The 15,760-nt window shown below is 41.0% G+C and overlaps 1 long non-coding RNA gene across 1 annotated transcript; it reads left to right on the top strand.

Annotated features, from left to right (window-relative positions):
- Positions 1 to 9,596: 9,596 nt before the first annotated feature.
- LOC106695958 lies at positions 9,597 to 12,625 on the top strand. Its single transcript, XR_002827981.1, has 2 exons — positions 9,597 to 10,580; positions 12,126 to 12,625. It is a non-coding gene; the product is annotated as an uncharacterized LOC106695958 (long non-coding RNA).
- Positions 12,626 to 15,760: the final 3,135 nt, after the last annotated feature.

Below are 15,760 nucleotides of genomic sequence, written 5' to 3'. Positions count from 1 at the left end.
CGCTCGGGCCCGCCGCCAAACCCCGCCCTCCGCCCCCCCCGCCGCCCGGACTTCGGGACTCGCCCGCGCCCCGCGGAGCCCGGCCCGAGGCGGGCTGGTGTGAACGCCTTCTGCCGCCCCGCGTTTCTGCGGTGTTTTAGCGGCAGCGTCGTCACATGACAACGAGCTCGCCTCCGTGGAGGGGCCTGGGGGTCGCTCGGCGTGGCGGCCGGCCCAGGCTTTTCCTGGGTCGGGTGGGGCTGGGAGCTGGCAACTGGGGGAAAGGGGGCGTCGAATCCAGGCTTCCCGCTATCTGCCCTCCCCGCCCCCGACGGAGGCTTCCTCGTGAAACGTGCCCAGGCCCGAAAACGGCCCCGCTAGTTTGCCGATCCCCCGGGAGAGGAGACCAATAAAAGTTGTTTTCCCTCTTTTCTCGGGGTGGGGGCGGGGTGGAGGGCTGGGAAACTGGAATGCTTGGAGTGGGACCTGGGCCTCGATTGGAGGATCTGAACTGGGTGCTGCTGCTTGTGTGCTGTAGGGATGGAGAAAATTTTCAGGTTTTAAAATTGTCACCTCACCCCGTCTACCCCTATGAAATGGTGTCAGTTCTCTTCACATTGCAGAGAATCATGCCCCGGGCGTATAAAAAAAATCATGGGGTGGTTTTGGAAGCTTATGATCTCAACGATGCTGTTTGTATGTTTGTTTGTATGTGACTATAGCGAATTATTCGCCGTTAACGTTGGTGTTAAGATGACAGTTTATTCCTTTTCGTGGCTGTGACTAGGAAGGACTCTGTTTTGCATCTTGGCAAATAAAGTTATGTTTGTGCAAGTATCTGAATTGACATAAAGTTGTGTGATTTGTAACTAAAGTTGTGTGGAATTTGTAACTCCACCTTTTCGTTTTCTGTGTGTGTGTTTTCAAGAAACTTGCAAATTCTGATGCTCCAGCACTTAGGGAAGTATCCTCAACAGTGAAAATATAAACGACTTATTGTATGATATATTGTGCCACGCTCTCATATTTATAATGTATGAAGAATTCAGATTCCAAAATTTCTTTAGAAGGTGGGATGTTGAAAGATCCAGAAAGGTTGTTTACTTGTGGTTTTTGAGAATATAACAAATTATTTGCTATGTAAAGTTCTAGAAAACTTACAGGTGTTTTGCTACATTTTCAAAATGTACTTTAAATTTATTCAAGTGGTCTACCAATGATCATGTTTACAGCCAAATTGCTTTTGAATGAAAATTTCTCTGTATCCTCTTTAGTTTTGATGTTCTGGTAAAACTAAGGGATATTCAGATAGATGTGAAATATGGAAAATTGTCATGCTACTAGGATTGCTTTCTTTGAAGACAGTAATACAATTACTGTTGATTTGAATGGCTTTAAGGGGGCTATGGTGTAGGGGCGAGGACTGGACTGAAGTTAAACATTCCCTAGGTTTGTCATCTTTGGGATGTCATTGTTGAGCTTTACTTTCCTCATCACTAAAATGAAGGTAATAAATTATATGGTAGTTGTTTTTAATATGTGTGTGAAAAAGTCCTTTTAGTGTTAGGACTTTAAAAATACAGTTTTAATCTTTTCCCCTTGATTTTTGGATCAAGTACCACAAATTTAACAGCTTAAACAAACCTCTTTATTATCTCAAAGGTCAGAAATCTGGGTACTTTTTTTTGTTTGTTAATCCTCACCTGAGGATATTTTGTCCATTGATTTTTAGAGAGAGTGGAAGGAATGGAGGGGGAGGGGAAGGGAGAGGAAGAGAGAGAGAGATGCGAGACACATAAATTGGTTCCCTCTCGCACTCATTCCAACCTGCAACACAGGCACGCACACTTGACTGAGAATTGAACCCGAGATCTTTGGTGTGTGGGCCAACACTTCAACCACTAACAACACAGACCAGAGCTCTGGGTACTTTTTGTAACCAGGCTCTCAGTTCAGCATCTCACCAAGATGTCAGCTGGCTGCAATTCTCATTTGAGGCTTAAGGTCTTCCAAGCTTACTACTTGTTGGCAGAATTAATTTCTTTGGGTGTATGACTGAAGTTTTGTTTCTAGCTAAGTTCCTTACCATATGTCCATGTAGGCAGTTGCAACATGGCTGCTTGCTTTCATCCAGGCAAGCCTGACCAGTCTCTTGACTTCCTCTGTTTCTGATCTCTAGACTCCCCTTTAAGACCTCTTTTAAAAGCTCATCTGATTAGGTCATACCCACCCAGGTTAATCCCCTTTTTGGTGAAATCAACTGATTAGGGACTTTAACTACAAATGCAAAAATCTGTTTTCCATCTAACAGTCACAAGAATTATATCCCATATTATATCTTTCCCACACTCAAGGGGAGAGGGTTAGACAGGGGTATGGGTCATTGAGGGTTTTTAGAATCAAGCTTTTTTAAAAAAATTATTGATTGATTTAGAGGTGGGGCGAAGAGAGAAACTGATTTGTTGTTCCACTTATTTATGCATTGGTTGCTTCTTTGTGTGAGCCCCGACTGGAGATTGAACCTGAAACCTTGTCGTATGGAGATGACACACTAACAAACTGAGCTACCTGACCAGGGCAAGGGTATCAAGCTTTAAAGCAGCGGTCGCCAACCGTTTTGACCTCACGGACCATCAGTGGTCCATGGACCACTGGTTGGTGACTGCTGCTTTAAAGGATATAGCCAGTAGTTAAAATTGTTAGGGAGATACAGTTTAGTTTCTTAACAGAGAGGTGATGCAGTAGTGACTTGGTCAATCTTTGTTAGTGGAATAACAATATAAATCTTTAGAAATTAGATGATTCTTGCTGCTCTGATATTCTGTAGGGAAAATTAGGAAGTAAAACCTAAAAGATTGCATAAGCCCCAGGATGAGATGAATCTTGAGGTAGGAATTAGGGTTGTGTCTAAAGAGAAGGATGGATCAGTTTTCTGTCGTTTTGGTACTTAAGAGGATAGGATCCCAGCTTCCTATCTTTAAATACTGAGAGAATCCTTGTCCTATTGAGAAATGTGATTCTTTTAAAATGAGCTTTTAAGTAGGTCATAGTTAGACCAGTTGGTTTTATAGAATCTTTTCTCCATGTAGTACATCCCTTCCTTATTGCTTCCATCAGGATTTTTCCTCCTCTTCTAATTCCCGGTTCTTGCCAGTTAGTGCTTGAAGGACACTTCAAGTCCTACCTTCTTTCTTTAAAAAAAAAAAAAAAAAGATTTTAGAGAGCGGAAGGAAGGGGGGGGAGAGAGAGAGAAAGAAACATCAGTGTGGCGGGGTGGAAGTGCGGGGGGTGGGGGGTGGGGCAGACAGACAGACAGACATCGATGTGGGAAACATCAATCGATTGCCTTCTGCATGTGCCCCAACTGGGTATGGACCCTGCAACCTGGGTGTGTGCCCTGACCGGGAATAGAACCCACGACCTTTTGGTGTACTAGACTACATCCCAACCAATGGAGCCATACCTGCCAGTGTGAGTCCTACCTTTTTTATAAAATACATTCCTTTGTGTTGTGGGCCTAAATGATGTACCAGTTAGTCGTGTCTCTAAGGAGTTTTGTAAATTAAATAGCTATACTAATGGCTTTTAACTTGCTAGAAGCTCACAGTTACCAAAACATTTTACATTATGACTCAGTACAAACATGCAATAGAAATAAAAGTGTCACAAAACAGTATTTTATGCAGTGCACTCTGATATACTGATTTTTAAAAAACGAATAATGCTGGTTGCAGCTTGCCTACCTGATCTAATAACTCACCTACCCAGAGTTGGAAAAGTGTTGAATTATAATCTCATTGGTAATCAAGAGAGTGCAAAGTATACTAGTAAAACCATAAGAAGAAACCATTTCACTTGCATCAGATTAACAAACATTAAAAATCCTGATATCAAATTTTGGTGAGAATGCGAAGAGTGTAAATTGATAGTCATTTTGCAAATGAATTTGTTTTAGCTAGTAAAATGAAGTATAGGTACCTTACATCTAGCAGTTATACTTCTGTCTACATTCCTGTGAGAGAAAATCTTATATACCAGGTTGTGAACAAAAATGTTCATAATAACCTTGTTTGCAGTAGCCAATATTTAGAAACAGACTGTTCATCAGTGGTAGAATGGATAAATAAGTGGTAGCTTTCAAAAGTTAAAATAACCTTAAAAAAGTTAATCTTAATTCCTATGATAACCTCACTTGGTCATAGTGTATTATCCTTTTTATATTTAATATTTTGTTAGGAATTTCGGGATATTTCTTCATGAGGGATATTGTGTTGTAGTTTTATTTTGGTTGTAATGTCTGATAGGTTTCAGTGTTAGGATTATGATAGTCTCATAAAATAAGTTGAGAAGTGTTCCCTCTGTTACTGAGTTTGTTCCCTCTGTTACTGAGTTTGTGCAATACTGATTGATATTCTTTCTGGAATTTTAGCTAGAATTCACCATTGATACCATCTGGACTTGGAATTTTTTTTAATGAAAAGGTTTTTGGTAACATTCAGTTTTTTAGTGGATGCAGGGTTATTTAGATTTTGTTTCATCTTAAGTCAGTTTTGTTGTATTTTTGAAGAAAATTTTCATCTCATGTGTTGACATAAGTTGTTTATAAGATGTCCTTGTTAGCCTCCTAATGTCTGTAGGATCTGTAGTGATAACTTTTCTTTGATTTCTGGGGTTGTTAATGTGTTCTTTCTTTTTTTCTCTACCAGTCTAATTCAGGTTTACCAATTTTGATATCTTTTATAAATATGTTTTTTTAATTGATTTTTTGAGAGAAAGAGAGAGAGAGAGAAACATCGATGTAAGAGAGAAACTTTGGTTGCCTCCCCACACACCCCTACAACCTGGGCATGTGCCCTGACCAGGAAGTGGTGCACTGTACGACACTCAGCCAACTGAGCCACACCAGCCAGACCTCAATATCTTTTCAAATAATAACACTGTCAGTTTTTCCCATTCATCTTTTCTCTTCATTTATTTTTGTTATATATAATTTTTTTCTTACATGTATTTTGGTTTTCTTTTTCTAGCTTCTTAAAGTGGAACTGAGGTCATAGAATTCAAACATTTCTTATTTTCTAATATAAACATTCAAAGCTAGATATTTTCCTCTAATGTATCCCATAGATTTTGGTAAGTTGTGTTTTTATTCAGTTTGAAATTGTTTCTAATTTGCTTTGCGATTCCTTTTTGTTTGCTTTGTGATTTCTTCATTAACCCATGGATTACTTACAAGTCTGTCTAATTTTCAAATATTTGGAGTTATTTTAGACATCTTTTTGACTGCTAACTTAATTTCATTTTGAGGTTGGAGAATATCCTCTATATCAGTGTTTCTCAATCTTCCTAATGCCCTCATATTGTGGTCACCCCCAACCATAAAATTGTTTTCGTTGCTACTTCATAACTGTACTTTTGCTACTGTTATGAATCGTAATGTAAATATCTGATATGCAGGATGTATTTAGGCGACCCCTGTGAAAGGGTCGTTCGACCCCCAAAGGGGTCGTGACCCATAGGTTGAGAACCGCTGCTCTGTATGATTTTAATCCTCTTAAATTTATTGAACTCTGTTTTATGGTCTAGCACAGGGGTGGGCAAACTTTTTGACTCGAGGGCCACAATGGGTTCTTAAACTGGACAGGAGGGCCAGAACAAAAGCATGGATGGAGTGTTTGTGTGAACTAATATAAATTCAAAGTAAACATCATTACATAAAAGGGTACGGTCTTTTTTTTTTCTTTTTAGTTTTATTCATTTCAAACGGGCCGGATCCAGCCCGCGGGCTGTAGTTTGCCCACGGCTGGTCTAGCATATTGTCTGTCTTGGTAATGTACCTTTCACACTTGAAAAGAATGTGTATTCTTCAATAGGGTTGTCTTCTGTAAATATCAATTAGATTAAGGAGTTTTGGTAATACTTTTCAAGTAATTTATGTCTTTACTGTTTATGGGGGGTGGGGGGGCAGTGTGGTTTGGTCTAGTTCTATGAGTTGCCGAGAGATGTTAAAATATCTATGACCATGGAATTGTCCATTTCTCCCTTAATTCTGTCAAATTTTGCCTCATGTATTTTGAAGCTTGTTCTTAGGCATGTACAATTTATGATTGTTTGTCTTCTTGATGAGTTGACCTTGTTATCATTATGAAATATCCCTATTTATTCTGGTAGAAGTCTTTGTCTTGAAGTCTACTTTATTAGATATTAACATAGCCACTCCAACTTTCTCCAGCTTCCTGTTTCCATACTATGTCTTTTTCCATCCATTTACTTAAGATTTTTCCTTACATTTAAGATGCACTTCTTGAAGCATATAGTTGAGTTTTGCTTTTTTATCCTTTTGGCAGTATGGAATTGGAATATCTCTTTCAATTATAAAAAACCATTGATTATGTGCTAATGCCTAGCAAGGTCTGTGAAGGGCCTGAGATTATACCCTATTTGCAGGCTAGCAAGTGTCATGTTGGTGGTTGAGGCCAATAGGAATCCCTAATTTGGGGTGCGGTTGGTGAAGGTTAAAAAAAAAAAGGAAACTTTATTCTGCTTAATTGTGATACAGCATAGCTGTGAAGCAGTCCTGGGGCCAGGACCCTCTGGCGTGACAGCTCTGCTCCCTGCTGGTCTGCTTTGTTCTGTGCTGGTCTATTCTGCTGTGATTTGGTCTGCTCCATTCTGTGCCAGTTTGTTCTGGCCTGTACTGGTCTGCTCTGTTCTGCTCTGGTGGGACATCTTAGGTGTTTCAGTTCAGCCTGGGAGACACAGTTTTCAGTCTTGGTGGAAAGGGAAAGTGTGCTTATAGAGCAGAGGGGAGCTGGTTTATATGGACAGAAGTCCCTGCCCTCATGCAAATGAGGATTCCAAGTCATCCAAGATTGATTGGTCCAAAAGGCACTCCTGATTGGTCAGAATAGAGCTGCCCTGATTGGTCAGAGGTACACAACTCTGGATGGAGAAAGCCTCAGTCATAGTGGTTGAAATAGGATTCTAGGAACTCCTTTTTTAAGGGCTGGGTCCAATGGCAGAGTGCAGGCTTCTCCCTGAAGTGTAGTTTGCATGAGAGGCCCCTTTGTAAAAATGGCTGCTAGGCTCTGTTTTTTAAAAAATTTGAGACCAGTTAGCCACCATGAGCCCTTCTTAGTAGATGTCTTCTTAGGGTTCACACAGGTTAACCTGCCACAGTTTAATTGGATGCTAGTAGGAGTTGTGAGACTCTTTGGTCAGAGATAAAGAACAATGCACTATATAGCAATAGCAGTAGCCACAGAATCAGCCCCAATTTGCACAGTTATGTGGAAGAGTGACACCTATACATGGAATGAGTGGGTTGTGTCATAGAGGAATACCAGGGTTGGGGAAACTTAAATCATTATAATGGGTAGTAAGCATGCCTCCCCTTTTCTCTGAGGGAGATGCCCGATTATACCAGGTTTATTCTTATTTAGAGCACTGAGAGGTTAGCCTTTTGCATTCTCTAGTAGATAGTATGAAGTAGCAAATGTGTAGATATTTTTATGACGGTAAACAATATGAAAGCTAAAGAACATCCTAAGCTGTGTTGTACTTTATTGTTAAACTAGGGGCCCAGTGCACAAATTCGTGCACCTTGAAAGGAACTGTGGGCCATGAGGCTGTGGTGGGCGTAGGGGCGGGTCTTGGCCCATCCTCAGCACCCCTGCCCGGCCCCCTCCCACTCTGGCCCTAGGTCCCCTGTCTACCGGCAGCCCGGCTCCCACCGCCGCCGCTCCCACACCCTGACGGCACCGGCCCTGGTTGCATCCGCTGATGGCGTGGAACAATTGGGGCCAGCACCAGCAGCAGGTGTGAGTGGGGCTGGCGCTGTCAGCAGGTGTAAGCGGCGGCTGCTGCCCCGATCGCCCCTCAGGAGCAGGGGGAGGTGGCGAATACCTGAGGGGCAATCGGGGCCTGCAACCGCCACTTGCACCTGCTGACAGTGCTGAGCAATTGGGGTGGTGCCAGGTGCCGGCAGTAGGTGCGAGCAGGGGCCGGTCCCAGCAGCAGATGTGAGTGCCCAGCGGGACTGTGGCGTGCGGGAGCAAAGAACTTGGAGTAACCACCAGAGGCTTGCTCTGATGACAGTGACTGGTGCCCCGCCTTGGTCTGGCACCCCTGCTCACCTGCTCCACCATCCCGCTACGTCCAATGCCGGTCATGTTCCGCATGCACCCCCCCGGTGGTCAGCGCACGTTATACTGACCAGTAGTTCAGTTGTTCTGCTGTTCGGTCTATTTGCATATTAGGGTTTTACATATGTAGATTCTAAATTAACTTTTGAGAAGAAAATGCCTTTGTGCCTTGTATTGCTAGGGATAATTAAAAAGTTGATGCTCACAGATGAAGGAAGCACTGTCACACACATGGTATGTGGCTAAGAATGCCATTGTTCCCCGCCACGCATCGGACTGGGGTCTGGTGCGGAGAACCCTTCGTCCTGGGAAACGGGGTGCGGCCAGAAAGGGGGCGCCCCCACGCCCTTCGCTAAACCATTTGTAGACGACCTGCTTCTGGGTCCAGGTTTGGTAGGTAGCAGAGCAGCTCCCTCGCTGTGATCTATTGAAAGTCAGCCCTCGACACAAGGGTTTGTAGATTAAAAAAAAAAAAAAAAAAAAAAAAAAAGAATGCCATTGTTCATTATGTAAGAGAGTTCCTGGCACTTGAGTCACACTTGTTTCAAATTCTAACTCAACCCCTTCCTAGGTATATAAACTTGGGCAAATTCTTTAACCTCTCTAAACCTCAGTTTTATATTCTGTAATATGGGAATAATAAAAGCATGCCTCTTATGGATTACTGTAAAGGTTAAAAGGTGGGGTTTAAGTGTTAGATTATATTGCATTTTACATAAATCCAAAGGGCATTAATCTTAAAAGGAGAATGAAATTATAATTAAATAAATGGTGAGGTTATTTTCCAGAAGTAAAGAATTTTAATTAATTGGTTCTTATCAGCACATAGAGCTAGCACAGTGGTTCTCAACCTTGGCTGCACATTAGAATCACCTGGGAATCTTTTTAAAATCCTGATTTCTGGGCCTCACCTCCGGAAATTAATGTTTCTTTGTTATGGGGTGGGGCCACAACATTAATAACAAAGAATCGGGATTGACGGAGGATGAGTCACAGAAATCAGGATTTTAAAAGGATTCCCAGGTGATTCTAATGTGCAGCCAATGTTGAGAACCACTGAGCTAGGAGATTAAAACTTTATTAATGAGAATGGTCAGAGAATGAAGTACTCTTGTTAATTGAGAGATGAGGATTATGGCCAGAGTTTTTTGCTTATTGTTAAACATATTTCAAACAGCAGGCTCTTTTTCTTTCCTTAGAAAGTACTGCATCTAGAAAGGCAATTTAATACTTTCTTGGTAATTGAGAAACTTTGATGGTTGTATGAGGATTATTTTTTAATTATTAGCTTTATGTATAATTTTTTAAAGAGACTACGAATGAATCTTTTTTTTTTAAAATATATTTTATTGATTTTTTACAGAGAGGAAGGGAGAGAGATAGAGAGTTAGAAACATCGATGAGAGAGAAACATCGACCAGCTGCCTCCTGCACATCTCCTACTGGGGATGTGCCCACAACCCAGGTACATGCCCTTGACCGGAATCGAACCTGGGACCTTTCAGTCCGCAGTCCGACGCTCTACCCACTGAGCCAAACCGGTTTCGGCCGAATGAATCTTTACCAAGAGCAAAACATATCTTGAAAGTTACTAGACAAAATAAGATGATAGATGATTGCTTTTATTATCATAAAAATGGGGTACAAAGAAGAAAACCCTGATTAACTTAAGAATTTATTTTAGTTATGAATTTTAAAAAATTTTAAAAAAATGTAAAGGCAGCTTGGGATAGGAGAGTGAAAACTAGGGCCAAAGACATGAATTTTAATTACAGCTGTAGCACTAACTACCTGTAATGTCTTTGAGTCATTACTTTTCTCTGGCCTCTGTTTCTTCATTGTAAAATTAGCGTCTTGGGCGTCGGTTCCAGGATTCTTTTAAATTTTGTAGTATCTGTTGAAATAGTTAAGAAATCAACTCTGAATCAGGTCATGTAGAATGTTTGATTTGAAAGTCCTTAGTTTGGACAACCTAATTATGTTATCAATAGGCTCTTTTCGCCTCCTCATCTTTAGTTATTAGAATCGTTCATGCTTTCCTCTAGTAGCTAGAGTCTAGCTAGCTGGTAAGTGTACAGACCAGTTATGTTAATATTGAGATAGTAGTTACAGGTTTTGGTGCCAGCTTTTGGTGTGTGTGTGTTTCTTTATTTGGGAAGAAAGAGATTAGCAAGTGGTTTCATATAGTTTTATTCAATGTGAGTTATTCAGGCATTTATTGAACATCTACAATGAGGCATACACTGGGTATAAAGATATTAAAGCATAGTTTTGTCTTTCTGATGTGCAGAGAAGGTGATTCACGATTCAGAACTTAGGTGACATCTTTAAAAATCTTTTCCTGATTGCTCCTTTCTCCCTTTCTTAAATCCAGGGCTGGTCTAAGTGCTCTTCCTTTGTGTTTTACTGGTATGCTGTGCCAGGGCTGCTATGACTGTGGAATTGGTGTTCTGCATAAAGGTACCTCGCTGAGGGCGTTGGTGGGGGCTGAAATCCAGATTTTATTTTGCTTGATGAACTGTCCATTTGCTTTTTCACCTTTTTCTAATTCACCTGACCAAAGGAGGCCTTCCCCCCTCGCCCCCCAATTCTTAAAAAGAATTTGTATATGCTAGCTAGCAGATATCTACATTAAGAACAGTTTGTAGTGTGCTTTTTCTTTTTTTGTATCTAAGTTTTATACTAGGTAATAAATGTGTTGAGGTGATTTGTTGAAGTGAGAAAATGCTTCCTGAAGTTGAATTCTTATGTAATTTTGAAAGAAAAGTGAAAGTTAGCTAGCCAAGAGTAGAATAATGGATAGGGAATGGTATTTCAGGTGAATGCAAAGGGACAGGGTTGTGATCTAGTGTTGCCCATTGCTTTTTCAAACTTTGGTCCTTGCACCAGCAGTGTCAGTATTACCTGGGAATTTGTTAAAATTCAAGACCTTGAACCTCACCCCAGTCTGACTGAATCAGAAATTCAGGTGATTCTGCTGCAGACTGAAGTTTGAGAGTCACTACTATAACCCACTTTGTGAGGAAGCATTAGTTAAATGTATGTTCAGACCATAGGGTACCTGTGAAAGAGTGATTAAAATATAGAGCTGTTAGCAGTGACCAAAGTGTCTAGTGTGCCAAACTAGAGTTTGAACTTTGTCCTTAGGCCTGTGGTTGCACATTAGAATTACTTGCGAGTTTTAAAAATATACCAGTGATTGGGATCAACTCCAAACCAACTGATACGAAATCTCTGAGCATCTGATGCACATTGTGAACTATGTAATTGACTGAACTTGGTTATTGATTATAATAGTATACACCTTTACTGAGAATATGTCAAATACTATGTCAGGTAGCATGATAATAATGAAATAACAGCATTTTATGGAGGTATTATTCCCATTTCACAGATGAAGTAGAGAGATTAAATACTTTTCCCCAATATTACCTACCTAGGAAGTGGTGGGTTTGACTACAGGTTTTTGTGACTCTAAAGTCTAGTGTTTTAAGCAATTTTTTTTTAAACCCAGGGTACATAAACTTAGATGGAATACAATCATATCTTTTATTTATTTTTTATTGATTTCAGAGAGAAGGGAGAGGGAGAGAGAGATAGAAATACCCATGATGAGAGAAAATCATTGATTTGGCTGCCTCCTGCATGCCTCCTTGAGCCCACAACCTGGGCATGCGCCCTGACCGGGAATCGCACTGTGACCTCCTGGTTCATGAGTTGATGCTCAGCCACTGAGCCACACCGGCTGGGCACCAATCATATCTTTATTTCTCTAACCTCTAAGTGAGATTTAGCATTTTCTTTGATTTTTGAATATAGGTAACAAATCACAGTTGTATAAGCAATACCTGTGACTTTGTTACCAATAGAAATCAGAAATACTTTCATATTAAATTACAGATGTTGCAGATATCTCAGAATGTTTAGGCTATAATTGTTAGACCCACCTAGATATATATTATTTTAAATTCTAACCCAAGGATATGTTTCTTTATTGATTTTTAGATAGTAATAGAGAGACAAACATCAATCAGTTGCCTCCAGTATGTACCCCGCTGGAGATCAAACCCGCAACCTAGGTATGTGCCCTGACTCGAAATTGAAGCTGCAACCTTTTGGTGTACGTTTGATGCTTCAACCAACTGAGCCACCTAATCAGAGCCCACCTCTAGACCTTTATTTGCTGTGTTAAAGAAGTATATATATTGCTATGTCATAACTTTGCTTTTTAAAATACATTGATAATTGTATTTGAGTATAATTAATAATGCATTTTCTAAGCATGCTACCATGTGCTGAGGAAGAGAGATTAGTAGGGTAGGGTAGAAGGGAATTTAAAAAATCCATTTGTTTGGTTATCTCTCAGAATAGAGATGAGGTCCTTATAAAAGAGACAATTTCTTTTTCATTCTCCAGTCCCTTTTTATTTGACTTGTTAAATAGGACTGAATGCCAAGCTTTTTGTTACATGTCAAAGTTCTAGATTAAAAAATACTTTGGGTTTAGATTGCTTTTTTCTAAGCACTTCCAAGAAAAATTAGAGATAATGATATGCATTATCTCACCAGTCATTCTAACTATCCTGTAGTCTCGTAAGTGCTGTTCAATAGAACTTTCTGCAGTGATGGAAATGTTTTGTGTGAGTGCTGTCCGATTAATTACAATGTTGCAAAGAGACAAAATAACATAATAATAATTAACAGCAATATAACAATTTTCTATAATAAAAAGCATAATATGCTAATTAGACTGGACGTCCTTCCGGACGACCTTCTGGTCGAAGCTGGGTCTGCGAGGGAAGCTTGGGTCCTGGGTGCCAGAGGGAAGCCGGTGCCGGCAGCCGGGGGAAGGAAGGCCTACCCTTGCACAATTTTCATGCGTCAGGCCTCTAGTCTATAGTAATAAAAGGGTAATATGCAAATTGGTCACAACACCCTCACAGTCAGGACCGGATATACTAGTCACAAACAGTATGCAAATTGACCCTCCAACAATAAGAGAGGAATATGCTAATTAGCCTGGGTATGCTAATTAGCCACAACCAGTATGCAAATTGACCATCGCTCCAACACACAAGATGGCTGCCCCCATGTGGTCAAAGATGGCCTGCAGGGGAGGGCAATTAGGGGTGACCAGGCCAGCAGGGGAGGGCAGTTGGGGGCGACCAGGCATGCAGGGGAGGGCAGTTAGGGGCGACCAGGCCTGCAAGGGAGGGCAGTTGTGGGGGACTGGGCCTACAGGGGAGGGCAGTTGGAGGCAACCAGGCCTGCAGGGGAGGGCACTTGGGGGGTGGACTGGGCCTGCAGGGGAGGTCAGTTGGGGGGAACCAGGCCTGCAGGGGAGGGCACTTGGGGGGTGGACTGGGCCTGCAGGGGAGGTCAGTTGGGGGGGACTGAGCCTGCAGGGGAGGGCAGTTAGGGGTGATCGGGCCAGCAGGGGAACAGTTAAGCGTTGACCAGGCTGGCAGGGGAGTAGTTAGGGGATGATCAGGCTGGCAGGCAGAAGCATTTAGGGGCGAGCAGTTGGGAGCCAGCAAGCAGTCCTGGATTGGAGAGGGTGCAGGCTGGGCTGAGGGACACTCCCCACCCCCCAGTGCACGAAATTTGTGCACCGGGTTTCTAGTATATAGCTGATAGTATTGTTCATATGCCAGGTACTGTTTTAAGCATTTTACATATGTTAACTGAGGTAGTCCTTACAACAACCCTATACGGTGTGTACCATTGATATGACATGGATACTGTTGTTAAGTCTCTGTTTACAGATGAGGAAATTGAGGCACAGACAAGTGATTTTCCAAAAGTCACATAATTAGCAGAACTGAGACTCAGACCCTGGCAGTATGGCTTTCTTTATGTTCCCTTTACAGTGTAGTCCTTTATCACTTTCTTTAAACCCTCAAATGCATATAGTACAGAATGCTGTCAGAAAGAGTATACTAAAAGGAATTTAAGATAAGCCATTTTGTTCTATTATTAACTGAAGTTTATAATACTTTCTCCTTTATTATTTGAATCTAATCATAACTAACATAGATATTATTAAACAGTAATTTAGATTTTACCCTTCAAGATTAATTTAAAGCTTGGTTCAAAAATTGAACATTAACACAGACATACTTGTTTTATTGCACTTTGCAGTATTGTGTTTTTTGCAAATTAAGGGGTTGTGGCATTGAACAAGTCTGTTGCCACAGCATTTGCTCAATTCATGTCTTTGTGCCACATTTTGATAATTCTCGCAATATTTCAAAGTTTTATTATATAATATTTGTTATGGTGACCTATAATCAGTGATCTTTGTTGCTGTTGTAATTGTTTTGGGGCACCATGTACCATGCCCACATAAATGTTATGTGTGTTCTGACTGCTCCCCTGACTAGCTGTTCCCCCATCTCTTTCCCTTTCCTTCGGCCTTCCTATTTTCTTAGACATACAGTATTGAAATTAGGGCAGTTAATAACCCTACAATGGCCTCTAAGTGTTGAAGCAAAAGGAAGAGTTGTGCCTCTCTCACTTTAAATCAAAAACTCGAAATGATTAAGCTTACTGAGGAAGGCATGTCAAAAGCTGAGATAGGCTGCAAGGTCTCTTGAGGTCATCAGTTACCCAAATTGTGAATGCAGAGGAAAAGTTCTTGAAGGAAATTAAAAGTGCTATTCCAGTGAACACATGAATGATAAGAAATCAAAACAGCCTTATTGCTGATATGGAGAAAGCTTTAGTGGTTTGGATAGAAGATCAAACCAGTTATAACATGCCTTTTAGCCAGCGGTTCTCAACCTGTGGGTCGCGACCCCTTTGGCGGTCGAATGACCCTTTCACAGGGGTCGCCTAAGACCATCCTGCATATCAGATATTTGCATTACGATTCATAACAGTAGCAACATTACAGTTATGAAGTAGCAACGGAAATAATTTTATAGTTGGGTCACAACATGAGGAACTGTATTTAAAGGGCCAGAAGGTTGAGAACCACTGCTTTTAGCCAAAGCTTAATCTAGACCAGTGATGGCGAACCTTTTGAGCTTGGCGTGTCAGCATTTTGAAAAACCCTAACTTAACTCTGGTGCCATGTCACATATAGAAATTTTTTTATATTTGCAACCATAGTAAAACAAAGACTTATATTTTTGATATTTATTTTATACATTTAAATGCCATTTAACAAAGAAAAATCAACCAAAAAAATGAGTTCGCGTGTCACCTCTGACACGCGTGTCATAGGTTCGCCATCACTGATCTAGACTAAGGCCCTAACTCTTCAATTTTACCAAGGCTGAGAGGTGGGAAGCTGTAGAAGAAAAGTTTGAAGCTAGCAGAAGTTGGTTCATGAGGCTTAAAGAATGAAGCTGTTCCATAACATAAAAGTACTGATATAGAAGCTATAGCAAGTTATCCAGAGGATTTAGTAAGATAATTAATGAAGGTGGCTGCACTAAACAACAGATTTTCAATGTAGACAATGTAGCCTTACATTGGAAGAAGATACCATCTAGGACTTTCATAGCTAGAGAGAAGTCAATGCCTGGCTGCAAAGCTTCAAAGGACAGGCTGATTCTCTTGTGAGGGGTAATGCAGCTGGTGACTTTAAATTGAAGCTATGCTCATTTACCATTCTGAAAATCGTAGGCCCCTTAA

Source organism: Myotis lucifugus, unplaced genomic scaffold, assembly GCF_000147115.1.
Source record: "Myotis lucifugus unplaced genomic scaffold, Myoluc2.0 scaffold_8, whole genome shotgun sequence".
NCBI lineage: Eukaryota > Metazoa > Chordata > Mammalia > Chiroptera > Vespertilionidae > Myotis > Myotis lucifugus.
Note: the sequence above shows the minus strand (reverse complement) of the source record. Positions and strands in the feature narration are given on the sequence as shown.